The sequence below is a fragment of the Haemaphysalis longicornis genome, unplaced genomic scaffold (genome assembly GCF_048455015.1).
Source record: "Haemaphysalis longicornis isolate Haplotype H1 unplaced genomic scaffold, Haemaphysalis longicornis Haplotype H1 scaffold_4, whole genome shotgun sequence".
In the NCBI taxonomy this organism is placed as follows: domain Eukaryota; kingdom Metazoa; phylum Arthropoda; class Arachnida; order Ixodida; family Ixodidae; genus Haemaphysalis; species Haemaphysalis longicornis.
In genome coordinates, this window is record NW_027526361.1 from 9,110,345 (window position 1) to 9,136,786 (window position 26,442).

Genomic DNA, 26,442 nt, shown 5'->3' on the forward strand with positions numbered 1-26,442 from the left:
CAACTAAGTGTGCGCAAAACAACCTGACCCCGTTCTGTCCAGCACTGCACACTATTCAGCGCAACCCCCCTTCCACGGCGGCACACACCGACCGTCGCACGGAAACTGATTCCGTGTTGTGCGCCACCAGCTGATTCTACGCGAACCCTGGTTTGGCTCGCGGTGTCCTCTGCTCCCTGGAGAAAAGGAACACCCTACTCGGCGGTAGCGCGTACGACGATGTCGCACCTGCGCCGCCCCACCTGCCCCCGCGTCCCGCGTTCTCGCGCCTGTCGGAATCGACCTACGCGCAAGACGCCGCGGGCCGCCCGCACATTCCTGCTTTGCGCACGGAAGCTCAACGATTAGGCGCGCCGTTCCGCTGCCCTTGCATGACCCCTGCGCCTCCTCTGCCTCCTCAGAGATGAGCATGCTTTCTGCAGCTAAGACTTCCGTCTCGCGAGATTCTATGATCTCATCTGTAGCAGTGGGGACGCCAACGTGTTGCACAACAACTGGGGTGGCTTCGGCCACCTCCACTACATCCCCACTCTCCTCATCCCGTGGCGCTCGAAGCGCCCACGAGGGAACAAAAACTGTGAAGACATTGGTATCCCCCTCGAGTTTACCAATCCTGCGGAGCTTCGCTTTTTCGTAAGCGATCTCCGCTCTCCCTTGGGCTAATTGAGCGCTAAGCTCCTCAGCCGTCCACACGGACGGGCTACCCGCGCCCCTGCTACCCGCTAGCCTTGCTTTTTCCAAAGCGTGCCGGGCATTTTTGAGAGCTAATTCAGCTCTCAACTCCTCAATTTCGAGCACAATGGCACTAACCTTCCGGTCGGTGCCGCGACATCCCGTTAGCATAGTGGCCATGGTGAACCCGGAGAAAACAAATCAGGGCCCACCTGTGCCCGCTCCGGGTTCGGCCGGGTCGCGGTGTCGCTGGTGCAGCAGCTCGTGGACCCGATGCGCCGCTCTCGCCGCTGGGATGGGGCCGTGCTCCCTGGGCCAGAGCCCCCGAGGCCTCCCGCTGAGGTGTCGCCCCGTTGAACCGCGGCTTCCGCCGCCCTGGGCCAGAGCCCACGAGGCCTCCCGCTGAGGTGTCGCCCCGTTGAACCGCGGCTTACGCCGCCCTGGGCCGAAGCCCCCGAGGCCTCCCGCTGAGGTGTCGCCCCGTTGAACCGCGGCTTACGCCGCCCTGGGCCAGAGCCCACGAGGCCTCCCGCTGAGGTGTCGCCCCGTTGAACCGCGGCTTACGCCGCCCTGGGCCGAAGCCCCCGAGGCCTCCCGCTGAGGTGTCGCCCCGTTGAACCGCGGCTTACGCCGCCCTGGGCCAGAGCCCACGAGGCCTCCCGCTGAGGTGTCGCCCCGTTGAACCGCGGCTTACGCCGCCCTGGGCCGAAGCCCCCGAGGCCTCCCGCTGAGGTGTCGCCCCGTTGCCATTGAATCGCGGCTGCTGCCGCACTGAGCCGAAACTCACGAGGCCTCCCGCTGAGGTGTCGCCCCGTCGATGCTTGGAGTCTGGCTCGTCGTTGGTCGGAGCCGAACCTTGCGTTGAAGGAGTCTCTCCGGAATGCCCCACCAGCTCCAGCCCATGGTCGTGGTCATCCTGTCGACTGCGCCAGTTAAATTTCGCCTCTCCATCTTCTTGGCGAACTGATGGAGGCGAAATAGGGATGTTCTTTTGATGCGCGAGCCGAGAGGACGATCTCGACTCGCTCTGATGACCGACGACCGATGCTTGGAGCAGGTGAGGGACGAGGACTGCCTTCTTTGCTGGATATTAGGTTTATTTACATTATTTACATGACTCCACGTTTACATCACGTCAGAGTGACGGCTACATTGTCACTCTGACAGCAGCAGCCTGTTCGGCCGAGATCTATACTCTTAGATCCCTCTCGACCGACCCTCGACAAAACCCAACACTCCGGTTTTGATAGCAAAAACCCCGCCTCCAAAAAGGGGGCGTTCAAGAAAGAGAGAAAAACCTTTCAAAACAAATTATAGAAACCCTTGATTGGCCACAGTAACCAGCCAATCACACACATGTCCTCACCTGCGGTCACGTGACCTAACCCTCTCTCTTATGCACTCAAAGTGCGTTTCCTACGCACGCTGTTGCACCCGGCCAGAAAATACAGGCCATCTGCGGCCTAAAGTGAACCATCCATTACGTTCAGCCGGCGGCATCTGCACAAACAACAGCCAAGCCGAGGGCCCGGAGCGGTCCCCGCGCGGCTGACCTCCCTCCGCGTGACGCCTCCCACGACGTCGGGCGTCTGCGCGGGCGGCGTGACAATGAGAGTTGCTAATTCCCTCCCAGACTAAAGGGGCGCCGCCGGCCACCTGAACAGACCACGGGGAGAGACGCTGCCAGCCGAGGCGACCATCGTCGAGGCGAACGACCCGTCGACGAAGAGCGCCCGCCGCCGGAGTCGAAGATTTTCCAAACTTACACCGCGCGCGCTTTCAACACTAAGAGATACGATCATCTGGCCGCCCGTCAGCTTGTTATGCCGAATGACCCTGCCACCCTCGACGCGACAGAGGCACTCAGGCTAATCGCCCCCATCCTTTGACACACAAAAGGACGAGCACAACAGCTCTCCGCGGCTCCGAACTTGGCGTCCGCGCGGCTACATGAAAGGGACACGGGAAAGTAGCCACCAGCGGAGGCGACGCCAATACATGGGCCACCGGCGGCCTTCATTAATTACATGCGGAGCCCGAACTTAACATATGGTCCCTAGAAATACGCGAGGGTTGGATTGGATTGCATTGGATTGGATTGGATTTGATTTGATTTGGATTGGATGACAAGCAGCAGTAAGCATGTTAATCAGGTAATCCTAGACAACCAGGAAAGCTAAGAATAACCAGCTGAACCTTAGCTCACGCTACGTATATTCTGGCATAGCCGAGCTAAGGCACTGCTATGCGCCAACGGTTCACGAGTTTCGAGCGCTTATGACTATTGGCCAAGAGGCCCACCACTGGAGAGGCCGGCGCTGCGATCGTTTTGACGTCACTTGTAGGATCACCGTTCCTATCTTGCTGCACAGTTGGCTTGCAGCGCGTGACAATTCGTTTAGGAAGCACGTTCTAAAAGTATTTTCGTGTTAACTTCCGTCGTTTGAAGCTATAATTCTCAGTGCGTCAAGCGCAGTTTGACGTCATGGGGATATTATAACCGTATCAACTGTGGTACATTCTCCGCAAACAACTTGAGCGTGGTGTTGTATGACGTATGCGAGCGAAGCGTAAGCTGTGGCTCGTTTCCCGATCAACAATGTACACTACGATGATCGCCAAGCTAAGTTTCTAGATTTCCCTTGTTTGTAACAAATGTATAAAGCAGGAAATCATGAAGCGTTTACTGTTTGCAGAAACGCTCCGCACACACACCCGCCGTGCCTTCTCGCACGACCGACGGAGCAGCTCGAACAAACGCAGGTCGCGGCAGCAACAACTTGTCGCCGCTTTTTAAAATCACACTAGTTGTGCAAAAGTAATTCCACAGCAGTGAATGTGGATGTTAAAGTGGTGAAAAATTGTGCTAGGTAGTGTCATCAGCTGTGCTTTTTCAAAGCGATGCTCAAATATCTGCCGCGATCTACGCCGACCGTCCCCGGAGGTCGGTCCCGGCACCGCTGGCCAGTTCACGCGCGGGCGGCGAGCGGCCGAAGGATATGATGCCTGCGCGCAAGCGTCGGCCGAGGCCGTGCCAGGTATCTTGATCATCGATTGCTTCAACGGCATTCACCGCGGATACAAAGTTGCACATACAAGAAAGGGGGTGACAGTGAAGTGAAAAGTTGTGTTAGGGACTCTCATTCGCATCTGTACCGACAACGGCGAAAAAATATCTGCCGCGGCGTTAAGCCTAAGTTTCCAACATTCGATTAGGTGCATCCGAAGCCGGCGGCGAGCGGCTCGAGAACTCGAGAAGACCCTCTCGTCGCGCGCGCGCGTGTTGTGTTTGGGTTTCCCTATCACTTTGGGGGGCCCCCAACGCTCCGTTCTCCTATTTTAAAACTCCCAATTACGCCAAATCATTAACGCGTGTTTCGCCCCGTAGAAAGCCTCGCCTTCCGTGAGCAATCGTGAGTTTCGAAATTGATGCTAGAGGAAGGCAGGCTCACTGTAAACAGACAAGAGCGTGCACGTTGCAATTATACATTTCCACGCTGAAGTCCTAATGAAAACTAAATATAGCCATGTCCAAACCCGATCGAAGGCGTTGAAAACTCGCGTTCATACCATTCATACTTGCGGACAAGTCGCGAAAAGTAAACATATCAGCCGTGTAGAGTACAGGCTACGGCAGTGATCGTTAATCATATCCGGGAATAACTATGAAAAACATTGTAGGGGAAATAGGCAGTGCTTAAGCCAAGCTGCGCATCATAGCAGCACTTTTAAGAATGAGCGGCGAAGCAATCCTATCACCGTTCTCACGTTGTCATTCATTTACCAGGCAAGGCGAGCAGTACGCGCGGTGAGATCACAAGTGAGCGACGCGCTGCCGTCGCTGTTACAAGGTGTTTCCTTGCACACAGAGTCTCGTACGTGTCATGTCACAAGTATTTCATAATGAATTTACAGCGTACTTTCCTCGGCATCAGTTGCATCGTCCTTGGCGTTATCTGGCTGCGAGCTGTGGGGCGCGGCGGCGCCGCCGGGAAAAAGCGAGTCCCTGATTGCTCGCCCGGATTATTCGGGTTGCAGACACATTTTTTGGGTAAACAAACGCGCGGCCGCATAGCACAGGAAATGGGTTGTAGCAGACGACAACCCGACCCGGCGTCCAACAAGTGACATCATTCGTAGGTGGCGCCACGGTATGTCCTCGAGGCCAATATAAACCGCTTGGCTTTCGAAGCCTCTGGGTTTGGTTACGCCACGGCGAAGCGACCGTGACAGGCTGCACCGTAACGCCGTGGCGATATGCTTGGTTCCAGCGAGCGAGCTAGGACGACAAGGCGAGCGCCTAAAGGGCTCTGCACTTAAAATCGGTAACGGGATTGGAACCCGGGTTAGGATGCTTGCTTCGCTGGAGCATATTTACTACACTACGAGACCAAGCGAGTCTGGGCGATTAAATTGAGGGCCACATGCACGTGGACATTGCTTCGCTGGAGCATATTTACTACACTACGAGACCAAGCGAGTCTGGGCGATTAAATTGAGGGCCACATGCACGTGGACATTGCTTCAACATGCCCCTAGGTGGCGGCATGCGTCGCTTGGCTGTGCTGACTAGGAAACGCCTATATGCCCTGTTACCCGAGCAGTCAGTCGGACACAGGCTCCAAAATAATGTTTCTCTCTCTCTTTCTCCCTCTCTGTTGTGCAAGAAGACACAGCAATTCTTTGGAAAGAACCAAGGGTGGTCATCCAAAAAAAATTACGACATATAGTCAGGCTGTTGGAGCGACAGCCAATCCTGAAATTGGGCATGTCGCGTGGGTCTGTTAGTGGAGCTGTCGTTTTAGTGGTCTGTTGGGGGGGGGGGGTGCTATAGGTTTGTCCGTCAGTTGGTGGGGCTGTAGGTTTGTCACTCAGATGGCCTGTCTGTGTGTTGTACGCCCCATCCTGTGGAACGTGTCACTTGCGTATAGGTTTGCAAGCAAGTGGGCCGTTCAGATTTCAAACCAGTCAAACAAAAGTACCGAATGTTCTTTTGGTGTAGCTCACTCTTTACTTTCGCTGCGCGTCGCCACGGTTTCGAGTAAGATGCTTCATAACCTCCTTTGGAATCTTCTAGCCATGCTCCGCAGACGCAGTGCTGGACACAAGTCTGCAACAGAGTTTTAGATCGAATTCCGAATGGAACGACTTCCTTTTCAAGAGGCGTCGTGCTTGAATAAAATCTTCCTCAAATTTCACATTTCTGGCCGTCAGCCACCAGCTTCATCCACCCTGTCGTTTTCTATAACGCCACTGGAACATTGTGTCGTGCTTAGTTTATTTGGCTAAAAAGTGCAAGTAGGTGACTTCACGGGATTTACCCGCCGCGGTGGCTCAGTGGCGAAGGCGTTGTGCAGCTGAGCACGAGGACGCGGGTTCGATTCCCGGCCGCGGCGGCCGCTTTTCTGACGGAGGCGAAAAGCAAAAACGCCCGTGTGTGCGAGATATCGGCGCTCGTTAAAGATCCCCAGGTGGTCAAAATTAATCCGGAGCCCTCCACTTCGGCGCGCCTCATCGCCTGCATTGCGCCGGCGCGTTAAACCCTACAATGAATGAATGAACTCACGGGATTTTGCCCCTACGCCAGGTGAAACCCATTAATCACGGAATCGCTTTGTTTCTAGTGTTACCATCCCCTTTCACTGCTGTTTGGCAGTAATTATAAGCGCAACATTGTTCTGTATTTTGTCGTGGTCCTCATTTTCTTTCTCTTGCTCGTTCTGGGCGCACTTGCCGAAACAGGGATGACGACGACAACGCTAAGCACTCGGACAACAGGTGCGTGGGGCTCGCCCGCGCGTACGCTCCAGCAGGGTAAGTGGATCGAAAGCGCCATGGCCTCCCTCAACCCGCGCAACGGCGAAGTGCTTCTCCGAGTCGCCTCCACCGAAGTCAATACGGGGAAGCGACGCAGGGACTAACTTTATGCCCCGCTTGAATCCGAAAGCGGCTCGAACGGGGCATAAAGCTGAAGCATATCCCTGTGGGACTCTCCCATCCGTGCTCCTTTACAATAGCTCGGCCGCCCCCCCCTTTTTTTTTCTGTTCCACCACGCCCATTTCGGACTGGTTTGTTGCGTGCATGCCTGTCGATAATGCTCCTCCGATTCCCCGAGGACTATGTTCAGACCGCTTTCGGGCTCTCGATGTGCACGACAGGTGCCTGTGCCCGAACAGACGTGCACGCGGTTCAGGAGATGAAGGAAGAGGCTTCTGAGCGGAGGGAAGCAGACTGTGGCTGGCCTAAGATTAGTGTCTTTGGTGTCTTCTTTTCTCTTGCTCTGCTTTAGCCTTCCGATGCAATGGGCGTACAGCCGCATTTTATCGCTTCAGTGGCTGGCAACAGCGCAATTTGGTGATCCTTAGATTTAAAACAAGATTAAGACTTCTCCGATGTTTAAATACGACCTATATGTTAAGCCAAACCTTAATGTCATTTTTGTACCACCTCCTCATGTAATTGACCGCCGTTTATACAAAATCCTAGTTTGTCTTATGGGTACCGCGTATAAGATGTGGATTCCTGTTGACGAGAGGAAGGGGGAAAATGAGGGACAAATGTAAGTTTAAGGCACGTGCTCTGTCACACTGTTCGGTGTGTCACTTCACTTTAGTACGCATTTTTTATCACGCAATGCCGTTTTTGTGGCTCGCTTCATCAGTGAAAGACGACTCTCAGATAGTGAAGGTGCTCCCATGTAACCACTAAAAAAATAATATTCGAGCCCCAGTTTCCTCCTCGGCTGCCAATTCCAAGAGGCGTTTGTTTGTTCGGCAACAATGTCCATATTTTCGACGTATATACACGATTCTCGCGATTACATTATCAAGAACTGAGCGAAGAATCAAATAAAAATACGATAACTTAGGAATGATGCCTCTTAGGGTCGCCCAAGGAATGTGAATCATTTTACACATACTCGCCGGGGATGAACGTTTGTATGGTTCGAAATACCGAACTGTATGCTACAGCTATACTACGTATTTATTTTCCGCCGCACTCAACTTCTGTCGGCATATATGTTAGGACCAAGTGAACGCGAACGTACGTGGTAGTGAAAAACCAGTGAACTGGTGGGTTTGACTGGAGGTGGGGGTCCGAAACAACCGGGTGCTGTGGCTCAGTTATTGGAAGGGGTGCCGTGCGCCACGGCAGCGGGACATGGCATCCCCGACGGGTCGGTTCCGTGACGGCCACGTCCTTTTACATGCGGAGCAGCTTATGGTCGCGCCTGTTCCCTCCGCCGTTGTGCGGCCGCCGTTCTGCGGCGTCCACACCCCCACTGCGCATCCTCCTCCCCCTCCTCTCCTCTCCTTGTCTCATCTCCTCTCGTCTCCGACGCTCCTCTCCTCTCCGGGATTGCGCAACGAATGGCAACACCTGCCGCTCCGCGCGCAATGCGAAGCAGCTTAGGGTTAGAGGCGCGACAGTAGCCGCTGCATACTCCGCTGTGGGCGCCACTGTAGCTCCGCGGTATAAATGACGCGCGCGCGCGCTCCGCTCCCCTCATTCTCCTCCCGCCCCGCCCCTCATTCTCCTCCACCCCATGGTACTACTATGGGTTCCCCTACGGGAAGATGGTGTAATTTTTTTTTCTTGTGCTGGAAACTGTCCACGGGGAAAGCTACTCCGGAGGTAAGCGGCCGGCACTACCGAGCGGTGTGGCACAGATATCGACGGCGGTGTTGTGGGCCACATCAGACCGGCACGTCAGATGCACGGCTTGTAGACGGCGTGTGGCGGCCTATTTTTTTTCGTGCACGTGTCTCGCTGAGATTTGTTCACTATTACAATCGTTTCAAATTTTGTCTTCAATAAAAGCAATCAAATGTGTATTTTTTATTAAAAAAAACATTGGTAACCCTTGGGTGCACTTAGTGTTATACCTCAAAAGTAGGCCCAAGGTTTCTTCATCGCTGAACAACGTCGACATATATGAACCGGGTAACCAAGGCTAGGTGTTTAGAAAGTTGGTACCCGACATGTGCCTTTTGCTCATCGGCCCAGCTGTGGCAAGAATGTTTTTTCTTTCTTTATGGTATGGTACTGCCACCAGAGCGGAAATAAGCTCCAATAGAGAAGTGCATGGAATGAACCCCATAAACTGACGCCAAGAGACTGACGCAGAATAACCCGACCAAGTTGGCCGAGATACGCTTCGCATATCAAAGAGAAATGGGCTCAGAAGGCGCACGTCGATTATGCGGTACAAGCTTGAAGATACAGAAATGCTGAATAAATTATCTTCCAGAGATTTCTAGATAATAACCCCAGCTCTTAGCGCTCTTCAAGAGAGATTCTAGATTACCTTTCCTGGCAGACATGCATGCACAGCCGCCGATCCTCTTTGCGAAGAGCAGCGACCTTCTGGTCGAGCCGTCTCAGCGGTCCCTGCTCGGCGGTGCACACCCGAGCGGGCCACGGAGGGCGGGAGCGCGAAGCTCTAACTTCGTTGTCATTCAGTCGCTGACGCCTCCAACTCTATCGGCGATGGCGGGGTACGCTATGAAGCAAGTTCCAGCTGGGCCCGTTGTGTCGCTGTAACCAAGTTTCGCCGTGAATGCCGAAAGGCGCGTTCATGCAAAGCGCCCCCCGAAAGAGAGCTTGCACAATGCGTGCGTACAAAGGAGAGGTCGTACGTCTGCGCTTAAGCCTCTGCCAGCATCGCTGTGCAGGCTAACCCAGACTGAGTCGCCCTGTCGTGTGCTGCTGGAATTGGCGGGGGAACATTTTCCTGCTGTGGGCTGGTCATTCCCAAAGTGGAAAGCAAAGCTTAGATAAAGAGTAAATGCGGATTTTATGGTGCTATGAAGCAGCGCGCTCGCAGCTATTTGCCGCGAGATCGACATGTATACGGCGACAGCGTCGCGCTTCTAGTGTGGATGCTCCGCTGAGCGGCCCGGGAGAAATGCACACTGTGGGCGCGCTTCGTAACTTTTTCGCGCCGTATGTGAGCGTGAAAGGCGCAGACAAGGATGGTATGCTGTAGTTCGGTCCCCCAGCGTTCAATGTGTAGCATGGAAGCGGCATTAAGTTTTCATTACTTCACCGAAAAAGCGGTGGCCCATCGGGAATCTCAGAACGCCGTGACAACGAACTAGTACGCCGTTGCTCGTAGAAAGCTCGATCTTTCCAGATTATGGCTTTGAGCCTTCAATAAAATCATACATAGAAACAAATCAGGAAGCCTCGACGTCTGGAATTCAGTTTACAATAGCAGTTTCAACTGCTTTCACTGGTAGCATGACGTGCTCTTGCATTTGTAGGATGCCCTTAAACGGTAACACCACTTAACGGCCCCGACGTTTTTTCTAAGAGCTTACAATATCTTTTGTGTTCCAAAGGCAGCACAAAATTACTGAATTTAAACCAGCGCAGGCATATAAATGCAACCATTATGCAACCATATAAATGCAATGTTTAGTTAAATAAAATTTTAGCGACTCTCAAAGCAGGTTTGATGAATAATGGTGTCGGGTCACTTATGTAAGGCTTTCATCGCAAGTGAATTCGCGAATTGATTTGCTAACGCGCGCAGTACAATCAACATCACATGTTCAGCTAGACTTTTGCGAAGTAATCAGCAGGTTTAAAATGTGTAAACCAATCTCACAGTGAGCAAAGATTTTCTGTTACGGCTGCACTGTTGAACACGTGCGTACCTTTAAAATCTAACAGGTGCCTATAACAGCGAGATGTGTTTGCATCCTTGCGTAATGTCGCTTTCGAACAAAGATGGCGAATGAAGTTGACCTGTTTCAGATGTAGTAAAACGTTCCACTTTATCTCTCGTGACGAAATAGCACAACAGGGCCCGCTTGCTCGAAGCAAAATAAGACAGTCTTATTCGCAGTCTAATCTTATTGGCAGTCTTATTCGGGGTCTTATGTTCCCTAGGCTATAAGACGCTTCCTGGAAACTTATAAGACAGCGGATAAGACTCTAAATAAGAACGCAATAAGACTGTGAATAAGCCTGCTCCGAGCAGTCTTATTCACAGTCTTATGCTGACGTGGTCGGTCGTTTCATCATCAAGATCGACCTCCATACCGTGAAAAACGAGTGCAGTAGCCGTACAAGTGGCGAACGATACCAAGCGGCGGCCGTTCGACCGTCTGCTTGGAACAAATAAATGCCTGTTCCGAGGAGATCGACGCCGTTGGAAACGCCGTCGGGGGAAAGCGACAGACAACGCAGGCGCCGGAAGCCGCAAGGCCTACCTACTTTGAAGTGGCACCGATGGCTGCAGCCAACCACCGTTTTCAAATTTCGCTGTGAGCTATGGGCATGTGCTTGTTTTTCCCGGGTAGCGCGGCTTTTTTTCTCTCTCAGGTCAAACAAAGATGGACAAGAGTGATAGTCTGCGGCCCGATATTAGTTCCGAGCAGACTTCGGGCGGCCAAGCGCGCGGTGTGAATGTGTGATTGTCTGCTATGTCGGCTGTCACCACAGTAGCTACGAAAAGGTGGCACGGAAAGGACGGAACAAATGCATTGTTTTATAAAATCATGCCCATTAACCCAGGAACAACAAATAGGCGTTCACAATAGAACTACAATGTGACAACAAAATTACACACAACATCAAAACGCTAGCAGCCTGTAGTACCTCTGCCCGTGAGCGTCAAATAAAATCACGTTTTCAACGAGAAGCTGCGCAGACTCGTGTCTTTCCATAAAATCCTCCCTGTTCTGTGTTTCCATCCTTCTCTTCGAAAGTGGTGGTTACGAAGCGCATTCTGCTTGAGCAAATGGGATCCGGAGGCGACACGTAAAAGCAGCATGCATAATACCAACATTCGGCTGTATTCTACAGCGCGATTGTTTACATCGGCAGCCCTCGCTAACGTGCTGCCGGCTAGGCAGCGGGTTGTTGCGACCGTGTGACGTGTCGCCGTTCCAGTCTGCGTGAGCCGCTGAAGTGCTCGTTGCATCCGAGTCTACGACGATGAACCCGAAGCCAATTCGCAGCTTTCTAATTTACGGTGAGATGAAACGCACGACTCGTGTTGCGACAACGTCAGACAACGTCGCTGCTTTTTGCGTCAGCCCAGTGGGTTTCTCGGGCCCACGCTTCGAGCAGACGATCTTTGTTTTACGCGGCCGGGCGACCGCGGCCCGGCCGCGTGAGTTGGCGTACCAAGGAAGGCGGATCATTGTAACGTATGTGTCACAAGGACCAAATACGGTGTCTGATGGTCAGCATTTCTTGAATTTATCCAATCATGGTTGAAAATAAACGCTTGCCCAACGCCGGCGACGGCAACAAGCAGTTTTGCGGCGTATTCCCCGCTTTTCCCTAGGGGCCTCTCTCGTGCTCATCTAGGTACCCGCTGTCTCTATCATGAGTCTTCAATAAGACCGCTCTGTAGACTGGCCCCAGTGCTTTCGAGCAAGCGCACTAGTCCGAATCTTATTCGTGGTCTCATTGAAGTCCGTGAATAAGACTAGACTGTGAATAAGACTGCCAATAAGAACGTGCGTTCGTGCAAGCGGGCCCAGGTTCCCGCTAACTGCTTTGTGTTGTAACCTGAATGTCGCTTTTGTCTTGGCATTTAATTCTTGAGGATTGGTTGAACAAGGCACGGATAAAAGTTTTGTGCGCTCTAGTTTTCTTTTTTTTTCAACCAAATGTTGGCGATCAGTATTCCTTGCAAATGGAAGTACGCCAGGCGTCGTGTACCGCAGCGATGAAAAAGCAGTACTTAAACAAGTAAACGCCAGTATTTTGAATAGTGATTAACCCCCTTTTGGCCCGAGATTGTCCAGAAATTGTGGTTCGCCTTTTTCAAGATGGTATTTAAAGCGAGCATTGCGGGTGGCACACACCCTCCACACATGTGGGCAGAAACGTGCATTATATTACGCGATTTTGCTTCTTCCTTAAACTTAGGTTCACCTTAAGGGGTTAAGACCTGACCATATTAGGCATTTGGTTATGCTGAGTGAAACACAATTTTGGAGAAGGTGAGTCATATCGTGATTTGAAAATGGGTATACAAAAATGACACACGAAATACCACAGGACATACGCAAACGCATAACTGCTTCATTTTACCGATAAACCCCTCTGAAATACTCTTGCGCATCCGCACAAAAGTATTTTAAATAATACATAAGAGTTAATACCCAGTATAAGCAACGACTGCCCAAAAATGGTATTTATTTTCAAAAAGGTAGCAGAAGTATTCCATAACACATGCGCTTGCGTGTGTAAAATACGCGCCCGGTAATGCACGGGTGATAGCGCACGGGTCGTGGGCAGTGTATTGTTTTTGTTTGTTATTTCTAAAAGGACACAGCGCAATTTTACAAGGGTGTGGCAAATGTACGGGTATGCACGGGTCTTGTCGCTTCTTACCTGTTTCGTGAAGTGAACTTTTATCCTCTAGATAACCAGCATGCCTCCTTAAACAAAGCACCCTTTGACATTTCCGAAACGACAGACGACTGCACTTATCAATAAGAGAAGTGCGAACTGTCAGAACAATGTTTACAACACGTTTCACGCTCAAGCGGTGACAACGGCGACGATGTTTCGTGGAACTAAACCAACTCATTATCTGCGTTTCTAGATAAAATCCACAAGCAGAGGTAACTATGCCACTGCTTAGTGCCAAAGAAGTGGACATATTCGTTATTTATCGTGTGTAGCACGCGACTTGGGCCGCGCGCAACGTGAACGAGCAGACGACGCGAGAGCGCCATCCACACTTGGAGCGGTTCGTCGCGCCGCCGCCAGGGGCCGACTGTGTTCGATCTCGGGGCAATATTCGAATGATATATGTATATATATATATATATATATATATATATATATATATATATATATAATATGGATTTGGAAATGAGGGGCTCGTTAGGAAATACAGAAAGAAATGCCGGCAGTCTACAACGCCAAAGAAGGCATAGGGGAATGATTAGACAATTTTTTACCGTTAGTGACGTTACATTATTTTTTATATACAGTGTAGCCCGGTTATAACGAAGTAAGCGGGAATCTGAAATTTCTGCGCTATAACCGCTTTTTCGCTATATCTGGACTATTATAAGACCGCTATAATTGGGACGGGAAATCAAGATCACTTCGTTATAACCGCTATATCGCTGTAAGTGGGTTCGTTATAAATGGGCTACACTGTATATATATATATTATATTATATTACATTATATTATATTATAATGCCGCGAATCATACATTGGGTTTGTTTATTTGTGTTTTGCTTTTACCGCCCGGCTGCGCCGGTCTGTGTTATCTCTGCGCCAAGGGAAGCGCATGTTCCATTCTTTGTTTCTGTGCCGCATGTGTTATCTGTTGTGATAGGGAGAGCATTCCGATCTAACGTGAACGGCCCAGAATAATCTTCTTGGATCTACTATGTTCTCGATGTGAATCGACGTTTCGAGAACCACGCGCCCCGAAAGATAAAAAGCCTGCAGTGCGGACGCCGGAGCATTCATTCGACGACACTCGCCTGTGCTAGTCACTTTGTTGACCGCTGCTTCGCTGCCTCTGTATTCTTTTGAGTTGTTAGGGGAGCACAAGTTCGCTCCAATAAACTTGTTTCTCCTTCAAGATAACTGCGTCGTCCTTGGCTTCGTGACATCTGGTAGGTGCGGGGTACTAGGCCTTTATGCTCTCTACGACATCTGGAAGCCGCCAAGCCAGTCCAACCAAAGAAAGCCGCCGACTACAAGGATTGCTACCCGAGTTCGGTCTTCTGCCAGAAGGGCCCAAGAGAAGGAACGTTGCAACCAACACCATGGTGCAAGAAACAACGTCGCCAATCATCCTGCAGCAGCCCCGAGAACCGCCATCATTCCGGGGAGCCCCCGCTGAAGACCCCGAAGAATGGTTGGAGAAGCTGGAGCGCGTCCGCATCTTCAACAGGTGGGACGACGAAGAAACTTTCCGACATGTCTTCTTTTACTTAGAAGATGCTGCTCGAACTTGGTTCGAGAACCATGAGAGCTCTTTGACCGACTGGACTCAATTCAAAAGGGAGTTCCTTAAGACCTTCACTACCGTGGTGAGAAAAGAGCGAGCTGCGCTTTTGCTTGAAACTCGAACGCAGCACCGGAACGAAGGAGTCGTGATTTTCGTTGAGGAGATGAAGCGACTTTTTCGTCGTGCGGACCCTGAAATGACCGAGGAAAAGAAGCTCAGGTTTCTAATGCGAGGAGTGAAGCAAGAGCTTTTTGCTTGTCTAGTCCGTAACCCTCCGAAGACAGTGGCGGAATTCGCGTCTGAGGCGGCCGCGATGGAGAATACGCTAGAAATTCGAACGAGGCAGTACGACCGCCCTGTCAACGCGCTGTTCTCGGAGACCATCGCTGCCGCAAATGGAAGCTCCGATACATTGCGAGAGACCATCCGAGTAGTGGTGAGGGAGGAGCTTCGGAAGCTTTTTCCAACGACGCCGGAACCTCAAGTGGCTTCCCTCACCGACGTAATCCGAGAAGAAGTCCAAAACGCACTGGGAACTTCTACGCCGTCGGAAGCACCCCGCGAACCACAAGCCATGGCCTACTCCTCGGCTGTTCGTCAACCCCGCCCTGCTCCAACCCGTCGCCAAGAGGCCGAGCCATACCGCCGTCCAATGCTGCCCGCCCGACGCCCTGTAGACCAATACCAGACGCCAAGGAAGACCAACGTGTGGCGAACGCCCGATAATCGCCCGCTGTGCTACCACTGCGGAGAGGCCGACCATATCTACCGTCGCTGTCCCTACAAGAGGCTCGGTTTGCGAGGGTTCTCCGTCGACGCCCCACGCCCCCGATACGGCCAGCGCCCTGCTGAGATCGAAGAATACCTCTCCAACACCAACCGAGGACCAGCCCGCTTCAACCGTTCACCGTCGCCCTACCCGTATCAGTCACCGAACCGCCGCAGCACTGCTGACTTCTCACGTGAAAGGTCCCCCAGCCCACGCGGGGGAAACTAAAAGCAGCAACTTCGGGAGGTAAAGTTGCACAACGGCGGAAAAATGAAAACCCTCCAACGACGCAGCGACTCGCTGAAGACCATGATTCAAGACATGCCCCGACAACGACGACCCAATCTAACCCTGACGTGACTCCCGACCACGACGACAGCAAAACGGCGCGACGTGTACCCGACATGAACGAACCTGCCGATGAGAATACAACGAAGGCCATGACGCACAGTGCCCGACCGTCAACACGCAGAAGCCGAGATACGACGCCACGACGCACCCGGAACTCGAAGAAGGCAGCGTCCGACGTTCAGCTGTCCATCGACGGCTTTGACGTAGTCGCCCTCATAGACACGGGTGCCGACTACTCGGTCATGAGCGGACCTTTTGCGTCTAAGCTCAAGAAAGTTATGACCAGATGGGACGGTCCGCACATTCGCACAGCAGGAGGCCACCTCGTGACGCCAAGTGGAACGTGCACATCGCGCATCACCATAGACGGCACAACGTACCCTGCGACGTTCGTCATTCTGCCTAACTGCTCCCGCGACGTAATTCTTGGAATGGACTTTTTGATGGACAACGGTGCAATAATCGATCTGCAGACCAATTCAATAACTTTTTCCCCCAATCACTCCATGACGCCGGAACCGAACCCCGAACGACGTGCTGCTGTAAGGATTGCCGATGATCATGTCACCCTGCCACCCCGCGCAAGCTTGATGGTCGCAGTCTACTGTGAAGATGCTGCTCCTGACGTCGACGCTATCGTAGACACTGATCAAAGGGTGCTTCTCGACCGTGGTGTGTCGGTCGCAAGAGGCTTTGCGCACTTCAAGGAACACCAATCCCACATTTTGGTTACTAATTTCACCGAGGAGTACCAGCATTTAAACAAGGGAGCTGCAATTGCGTTCCTCGAAGAAACGCAAGAAGCAAGTGATGTGATCGCAGTCGCCGACTTTGAACGCACACCCGTAGAAACATTCAAGCTCCCGCAGCCATTCGACGTGAATCCGGCGCTACCGCAAGAACAACGGAAAAAAGTATTGGCTTTGCTGCGTCGCTATAGCGAATGTTTTTCGTCGAGCGCAAAACTACGTCAGACCCCTCTAGCGAAGCACCGAATAATAACCGAAGATGGAGCCCGACCTACCCGACAGTCACCGTACCGCGTCTCTTCACACGAACGGGAAACCATCCGGACTCAAGTCGACGACATGCTCAGCGACGACATTATACAGCCATCGAAAAGCCCCTGGGCTGCGCCCGTCGTACTCGTAAAGAAAAAAGACGGCACATTAAGGTTTTGTGTTGACTACCGGCGACTGAACAAAATCACGAAAAAGGACGTGTGCCCCCTCCCCCGAATCGACGACGCCCTCGACCACCTCTGCCACGCGAAGTACTTCTCATCGATGGACATGAAGACCGGCTACTGGCGAATTGAAGTGGACGAGAGAGACCGAGAGAAGACTGCATTTATAACCCCAGACGGCCTATACGAGTTCAAGGTGATGCCGTTTGGGCTGTGCACAGCACCTGCGACGTTTCAAAGAGTCATGGACACTGTGCTAGCTGGCCTTAAGTGGCACACCTGCCTCGTATACCTCGACGACGTAGTGGTATTCGCCCGGACTTTCGACGAACACCTTGCAGGGTTGGAGTCTGTACTCGAGGCCATTCGTACGTCGGGGTTGACGCTGAAGCCTGAAAAGTGCCGTTTCGCATACGGGGAACTCAAGTTCTTGGGCCACGTCGTCAACGCCGCGGGAGTCCTACCTGACCCGGCAAAAACTTCAGCCATTGCGAACTTCCCTAGGCCGAAAGACAAGAAGGGCGTGCGAAGATTTCTCGGGCTGTGCGCATACTACCGGCGCTTCGTCGCAAACTTCGCACGCATTGCAGAGCCACTCACGCGCTTGACGAAAAATAGCACCCCTTTCAGCTGGGAAAACGACCAAGAAAAAGCATTCTGCGAGCTGCAAAAACGCATGCAAAGCCCGCCCGTGCTCGCTCATTTCGACGAAAATGCCGAAACGGAAATGCACACGGACGCCAGTGATATAGGCTTGGGTGCCGTCCTTGTCCAAAAGCAAAGCGGCTGCGAAAGGGTAATCGCCTATGCTAGCCGTGGTCTGTCGAAGGAGGAGAAAAACTGTTCTGCCTCTGAGAAAGAGTGCCTGGCTATTATATGGGCGATTTCAAAATTTCGCTCATACGTGTATGGAAGGCCATTCAAGGTTGTAACAGACCACAATGCGCTGTGTTGGCTCGCCAATTTGAAGGACCCCTCTGGCCGTCTTGGGCGGTGGAGCTTGCGCCTGCAGGAGTTCGACGTTACAGTCGTTTATAAATCCGGCAGGAAACACTCCGACGCCGACTGCCTGTCCCGCGCCCCCGTCGACCCACCACCACAAGACTCTGATGAAGACAGCGCGTTCTTCGGGATCGTGACGGAGAGCGACCTAGCCGCCCAGCAGCGTGCCGACCCCGACTTACGCGTCATAATCGAGTACCTCGAGGGATGCAACGTTGCCGTTCCTAGGACCTCCAAACGCAGCTTACCAGCATTCAGCCTGAGAAACTCCGTCCTCGTGAAGAAGAATTTCAGCCCCGGAACAAGAGCGAATTACCTTCTCGTCATCCCCGCGGACCTTCGTGACGAAATTTTGGAAGCGTGCCACGACGACCCGTCTTCTGGACATCTCGGCACAGCCCGCACTATTGGAAAAATCAAGGCGAGGTACTACTGGCCCGGCCTTACCTCTGACGTCACCCACTACGTCCGGAGCTGCCGTGACTGCCAGCGGTGAAAAACGCCGCCGACAAGACCCGCCGGACTTCTGCAACCGATCGCCGTCCCATCGAGACCATTTCAACAGATTGGAATGGACCTTTTAGGCCCGTTCCCTACGTCACGATCACAGAACAAGTGGATTGTCGTAGCGACAGACTACATGACGCGCTACGCAGGGACCGCCGCTCTTCCGAGGGGGACTGCACAAGAAGATGGCAAAGTTCTTTATAAGCCAAGTTGTGCTGCGACATGGAGCCCCGGAAGTCCTAATCACAGACCGCGGAACGGCATTTACTGCGGAGCTGATGCAAGGAGTATTACGCTACAGCAACACGGATCACCGAAGAACGACGGCGTACCACCCCCAAACGAACGGACTAACAGAACGTCTGAACAAGACAATCGCAGATATGCTGTCAATGTACGTTGACGTTGAACATAAGACTTGGGACGAAGTGCTCCCGTATGTCACGTTTGCGTACAACACAGCTATCCAGGAGACGACGCAGCTGACGCCGTTCGAGCTTGTCTACGGTAGAAGGCCGACTACGATGCTCGACGCCATGCTTCCGCACGTAGAAGACGACGACCTCAACGCCAACGTCCACGGATATCTTCAACGTGCGGAGGAGGCCCGCCAGCTCGCTCGAGTTCGTATAACGGACCAGCAGCTGGTGGATGAGGGCCGCTACAACCTCCGACGCCGAGACGCCGAGTACCAACCAGGGGATCGTGTGTGGGTTTGGACTCCCATCCGACGACGCGGACTCAGTGAGAAGCTCCTGCGACGGTATTTCGGACCCTACCAGATTCTACGACGTGTTGGCCAACTTACCTACGAAGTGATCCCCGATGGTGACTCCGGCACATCACGACAACGTACGCGGCCTGAAGTTGTCCACGTGGTTCGCTTAAAACCTTTCTACGGACGATAACGAATTTTACTTTTATTTTCGGACTGTCGCTTATGTTAGCATCGGGTCGATGCACTCTTAGAGGGGGGGTAATGCCGCGAATCATACATTGGGTTTGTTTATTTGTGTTTTGCTTTTACCGCCCGGCTGCGCCGGTCTGTGTTATCTCTGCGCCAAGGGAAGCGCATGTTCCATTCTTTGTTTCTGTGCCGCATGTGTTATCTGTTGTGATAGGGAGAGCATTCCGATCTAACGTGAACGGCCCAGAATAATCTTCTTGGATCTACTATGTTCTCGATGTGAATCGACGTTTCGAGAACCACGCGCCCCGAAAGATAAAAAGCCTGCAGTGCGGACGCCGGAGCATTCATTCGACGACACTCGCCTGTGCTAGTCACTTTGTTGACCGCTGCTTCGCCGCCTCAGTATTCTTTTGAGTTGTTAGGGGAGCACAAGTTCGTTCCAATAAACTTGTTTCTCCTTCAAGATAACTGCATTGTCCTTGGCTTCGTGACAATATTATATTATATATATTATAATATTATAATATATTATAATATTATTATATTATATTATATTATATTATATATTATATATATATATATATATATATATATATATATATATATATACATAGAGAGAGAGAGAGAATAAACTTTATGTAGCATCAGTTGTATTAACGACGAGTGGTGACCTGAGCTGCGTTCGGCCAGTCACCGCTGGACTTGACGGGTACGTTTGTGTGCTGGTTGCTGAGCTCAGCAACAAGCTCAAACTGAAGGACCCACCCTCTACTGGAATCAAACTTTAGGATAAGAGTGTAGAAGATTTGTAGTGACCATACATAAAGCTACTTTGCTAGCCAAAAAAATCTTCATTTCATTACCACGTTTTTTTAGAGTGAAACCTAACCTATCAGGCGCCTAAACAGAACCATGGGCTACGAAATCTACCACCGTAGGAGCAATGCCCTAAATTTAGGCTTAGCAGTTTTTAATGACTGGATCTCTGAACAATTCACAGGAAGTAATTGCCATGCATGTGATGCTTATAATGCCCACGGCTAGAGTTTTCATTTCTGACAGAACTGTGACAGAGCAACAAAAATCCCACAAGAACAAATCGAAAAATAAAGAAACAAGATGAAAGGCTCAAGTTGACCGATGCTCTAGCGTCCACACCATACATCACAAGGACATTTTAAGCAAAGCTTGTATGGCTAGGGTTACACGTATTTTTTATGAGGTGCAAACTGGCTCATCATCACGACCACTAGACTTGACCGGACGGCCCCCAGTCCCTCCCGACCCAGACACCCAGATGGACCATGATCAGCGCGTTGAATACAGCGGGGACAGTGATCCCGAACCTGTCTGGCAACGCAACCAGACGAGTGCCACCGCAACTATAACCAAGACAGACCGGGTAAGTCGGCTCCGTTTACTACTCATTCTCAGACCACTGACCAAAATTAGTATCAGAGACATCCCTAAAGGCTCCTTTGCACACCTGCTCCATTACAGCCCCTCAGACCTACCTCTCTGAAATCGCATCTCACAAATACGATGTCGCCGGCAATTGTATACACATTACAGTGTACGATAAGGAACACGCCCAGCGTATCGTTCCGACCACAAGTATACAAAGTCGTCACAATGGCAAAATCATCGCTTTCCCCGTCGAGGTCAAGGAATCGTATCACCGCCCGAACACGACACGCGGAGTCATCAAAGTCGAACCGAATAAGTCTAATGATGACATCCTGAGGTGGCTTCGATGTGAGCAAGCTAACGTGCTTAGCGCACAAAGAATAGGCAAGACCAACAGAGCAGTCGTCACTTTTGAATCTCCAACCCTCCCTAAAGTTGTGAAGTACTACATGGCAATTGTCAAGGTAACAGCCTACTCCCCGAAGCGTATGGTATGTTACAATTGCCACCAGATCGGGAACATGGCGAAACACTGCCCCCACCCTAGCGTCTGCCGCACATGTGGCAGGGATCATGATGGAGACAAGGAATGTGCCCCAACCGTTTACTGCGCTGCATGCAAAGACGTCGGTCACATAGCAGTCAGCCCGAAATGCCCAAGCCGTATCCCAACTCCTTCGAACACACCAGGTATTTCATGGGCTAACAGAGTGCCACAGTCCAGCAGCACTACGGCCTCTGATAGAGAGCTCCCCGTAGCCTCGAAGCAAGATCACCAATCCTCGTCTTTAACTGCGTCAGTCAGCGCAGAAATCCTTGCTCAACTTGCCTCTTTACGCAATGAACTCCAACAACTCAGGAAAGAGAATCAAGAACTCAAAAAGGCCCTTGCCGAAAAGACAAAACCAGCACCTCCACCCCAGCTACAGTCCACACCTCCCAAAATTTCTTCAAGACGTAGCCGGAGCCCCACCTTTAACCGCACGCCCATATCTCAGTCCAGAATTGACCCTGAACTCAAGGAATTGCTCAACATTATCCGATCGGACGTTCAGAAAGAACGGGCCGCTCGACAAGAAGACATTAGCAAAATTCGTAGCCTTCTAGAATCTCATTTAACGAAAACGTCAATGATACAGACCATGACAAGTCAGCTACCGCAACAAGACCCCAAAGAGGAACCACCTCGCGAAATTCCACCACGTACAATTGCGCAAGGTCAGTAGTGGCTGCACCCATAGTATTACAATGGAACTGTCGAAGTTTTTTGCAAAATTCACCAATATTACTGCAGAACATTCAACAACTTAAACCGCTATTTGTTCTCCTTCAAGAACCCCGAAGCATTCCTAAGGTCAATGGATATGTTACGTATTCGGACCCTGTAATAACATGCAAGCTAACAAGCCCCCGAAACTCTGCCCCTCAAGCACCAGGGTACTCCCTGATACTGGTTCGACAAGAAATTGCATGTCATCAGATCAAACTCCCTGGACTTACATCGCAACAGCACGAAACAGTAGTAATCCGTGGCAGACTTCTTAATGGCAAAACAGTTCTTGTACAAGCCGATCACTGGATCTGCTCGACACACCTCTTTTCAATGGGTCACAGAACTCATGCACCAATATCCTGCCACGCAGACAATAATTGGTGGAGATTTTAACGCCAAAAACACAACGTGGGGCTACGCAGCTTGGATGTTAGAGGAAAACTTTTGGAAGAAACGATGGAGATGAACAATCTTATGCTGTTAAACGACCCCTTCGAAGCAACGAAAATAGGATTGCATGCTTCCCAGAAAGACACCTCTCCAGACCTCACCTTTGCGTCACCGGGGATAGTAACTACGTGGAAAACATTCGACACCACTTGGGGCAGTGATTTTTTTTTCCAGGTGATCACTTTCCAATATCAATTTCCCTTCGTGGTAAGCGAATCCGGACGGCAAAAACTTTGGAACTGACGAACTGGACCTCATTTCGTGAAATTCTCAACGAATCATCAGACCCAGCAACAGACTTTCATACTTTCATAAAGCGTATTCAGAATGCTGCCCAAACCTCTAAAGAGTCCATAACATGCTCTGAGGACACACCTGCCATGGACGGCCACCTAGCAAACTTGTGGAACCGAGCTAAACGCCTAACTCGTAAATACAGACGACTAGGGAAACGCCACGTCGACCTAGTGAAACTAAGGCACCAATACAAACTGATTCAAGAATATCAGAAACAATTGGCTCATGAGCACTGGCAAGAGCTATGCTCAACTTTAGGCAAAGAGCGCAAACTCTCGAAGCTTTGGAGAATCTACAGAGGCATGGCAGGGAAGGGCAAACAACGTCTTCCCCTCTTCGCGACGCTCACGCTCCACAACACCCCGGAGGTACTCGAGCGGGAGATTATAGCAACACGTTTCCCTTCAGCAAGTACGCAACCCCGCACGTACCTACCTATCATCGAACTAGACTCGGACGACTCAGCTTTAGACACCCCTTTTACGATGGCAGAACTTCGCACCGCCATCCGACAAAGCAAGGTGAAATCATCCCCAGGACATGATGGAGTCACGTGGCAACACATCCGTAACCTCGACGAGCCTAAGCTAGAACAACTTCTTGGCCTTATAAATCGTTCCTGGAACACAGGAGAAATTCTTGACACCCTAAAGCTTTCCCTGGATAACCTCATTCCAAAGCCTGGAAAAGACCCTTCTGTCATCTCCAACCTTAGACCCATATCTCTTACACCCACGTTATGCAAACTGATCGAACGCCTGATTAACAACCGGCTACAATACCATTTGGAATATGTGAACCCATGGTTTCACCCGTCCCAAACTGGCTTTCGTCCGTACCTAGGGACACACGATTGCCTCTGGCTCTTACGACGGGTAATCAACAGATCCCCGTACGACCGCGGACTTCCCGACTACGCCCTCACTGTAGACCTTCGGAAAGCATTCGACAGAGTAGATCAAACGACGGTTTTGACTGAACTGGCCCAAGCCTTCCCAGCAAAAAAGCACAAGTTTGTGTTCGTAACTTTCTCCACAACCGGCCCATTCAACTCAGCAGCACGCTCCCTGGATGGACACCCAGTACCTACTACAACGACAAAGGGGTTCCACAGGGATCTATACTTGGACCAGTACTCTTCAACATCGTCATGGCAAAGTTAGCCAAAACTCTAGAACAAGAAACGTCATCCCGTTTCGCAATATACGCTGACGATATTACGATATGGACGGAAGGTAGAGACTACTCGTCAACATCCGACATGCTGGTTGAGCTGCAGGCGGCGGTGAACAACCTCGAAGCATGCATACCGAAAGTTGGCCTAGAACTCGCCCCAGAAAAGACAGAACTTCTAACGGTATCAAGCGATACCAAAACGCACCCCGTGGACCCTGCTCTGCTGTACATTGGAGACACAACTATTCAAGCGACACGTGGCCACGTACGCCTCCTTGGTCTCCCACTTGGCAGTAACAATAGTGCTAAGATATGGTTAAAATAACTACGACAGAAATGGAAACCCATGCTCAAATTAATCGCGAGGCTGTCTAACAAATATGGTGGCGCAAGTCAACAGGCATGCCTCTCCATGGCCCGGACAGTTGCAATCGGCACTCTCGCATATGGAGCGCCAGTATACATCCTGAACAAAACGAACACAAAACACCTTCGGGTGCTCCATAGAGCCACATTGCGTACCATCACAGGCCTCCCAAAACATACAAAAACAGAACTCTTGAGCGAGCGGTTGCGCTCCTTCCTATAGACGTAATCATGAAATAAATTCGTGAACAGGCAGACACCAAGCGTGGGCTCACCCGACAAGGGCTCTTTCTCACAGCATGAGACGAGCAGAAGCCTATCCCGGTCATCGACCTTCCCATCCCTTTAGCACCCTGGACAATCTCGGAAAACATCACCAGCAATCTCACCAAACCTATCCCCCGTTCTAGAATGGCAACAAGATCTAAACGTAGCCTTCACTTGGAGAAGTCCAAACTTCCCAATGAGATCGACATCTATACCGACGCCAGTGTGGCAACTTCGCATATTGGCGTAGCGTGGACCTGTCCTGAAAACCCATCCCTTGGAGGTCAACTCTCCCTCAGACACGATGGTGCAACTGCACTGGAAGGTGAACTCCATGCCATCAGTGGTGCCCTTGATCATATTTGCTACGACCTCAATACCCGACCACCAGCCAAAATACGGATTCTAACGGACTCGTTCGAAGCAATTCAAGAACTCCGCAAGCCACTCTCCCTCAACCCGCTCGGCAACTCTATAATCTTACACAAAGAACTCCTCAAAAGCCACAACGTGCACATCAGAATTGACTGGATTCCAGGCCACGAGGAGACCGGCCCAGGGAACCAGTCCGCCCACGAGGCAGCACAGGAGTGTTTGAAGTTTACGCCTCCACTGGTTCCCCTTTCAGCATCCACACCCACTCCTCCAGCCCTCCTACTTCTCCGACTAAAGAAACGTAAAAGACAACGTTACCAACAGGTTACACCCCCTGGGTATCTTGCCAACATTGTATCCTGCAGCCGATCCGAGGAAGTATTCATTAACAAGCTATGCGCGGATGCCGCCTAAACTCCTCACATTACCCAGAAATGGACAAGATGCCCCAACACACACCCACGATGCTCCTACTGCAACACTGACGTCAAATCAAATCTCCACCACCTAGTGTGGACGTGCCCACACTTTGCCAAACATGGCCCAGAGAGTTTAACAAACATTAATCCCGGCACCCTACCACATGAAGCACATGCTGGATTAGACGCATCTTTATTACGAACAATTGCCGCTTTTGCAGTTAAGAGTGGTCTGGCACGAGTAGTCTAACTGGGGCCGACCCCGGTGAAGACTTCCAGGCCCCCATAACACGAATCCCATCTTTGAATATGGACCTTTATTAGTAACCCCCTCCCTTCCATCCCTCTCCCCACTCTACGGCAAACGCCCTCCTTGCTCCAATAAAAATACTCAATCAATCAATCTGCGAACAAAATGTCACGTGTCTTTTTAGCGCGAGACGTTGGAAAACATGCGCCGTGATGCGTGTGCTATGAGCACGTGGTCACTACAAAAGTCACACACTGTTCAGTACATTGATTTCAACCTCAAGCCCATATGTCTCATCATTTGGCTATGCAATTTGAGAATTGAATTGAATTTGAATTGAATTGAATTGTATCAAGAAGCACCATTTTCAAGATCAGGAAATGACTTAGACCTCAAACTTGTACGCCTGCTCCCTCGGATAAGCATTTGGAGCAGATTACATACAGGCATATTGTTTTTCAACATCTGTAGTGGCTCAGGTAGATATTAAGAGTCTTCCGGGTCTGCCGCTGTGCTATGTATACCCGCATCGGCCGTGTCAACGCACGCACCGCCCTCTCTTTCTCGGCGTTCCCAGCGCTTGCGTGTCGAGTTTCCTCGGGCTCCTAGGGTGGTGGTCCCATCTTTATGACAAGTTTCCGTTCTCCGTTTTGAGTTCTATTCATTTTCTGTCGTCGTGTAGGGGAGGCCGCGTGTATACAGGACTGGTCATACATTTTCACAGAGTGGAATGGCTCACGATGTTTTTCGGTGATATCTTGTTCAAGTTCTAAACTGCATGTGTTATTGAATATGCATTTATCCACGTGGTGAGGG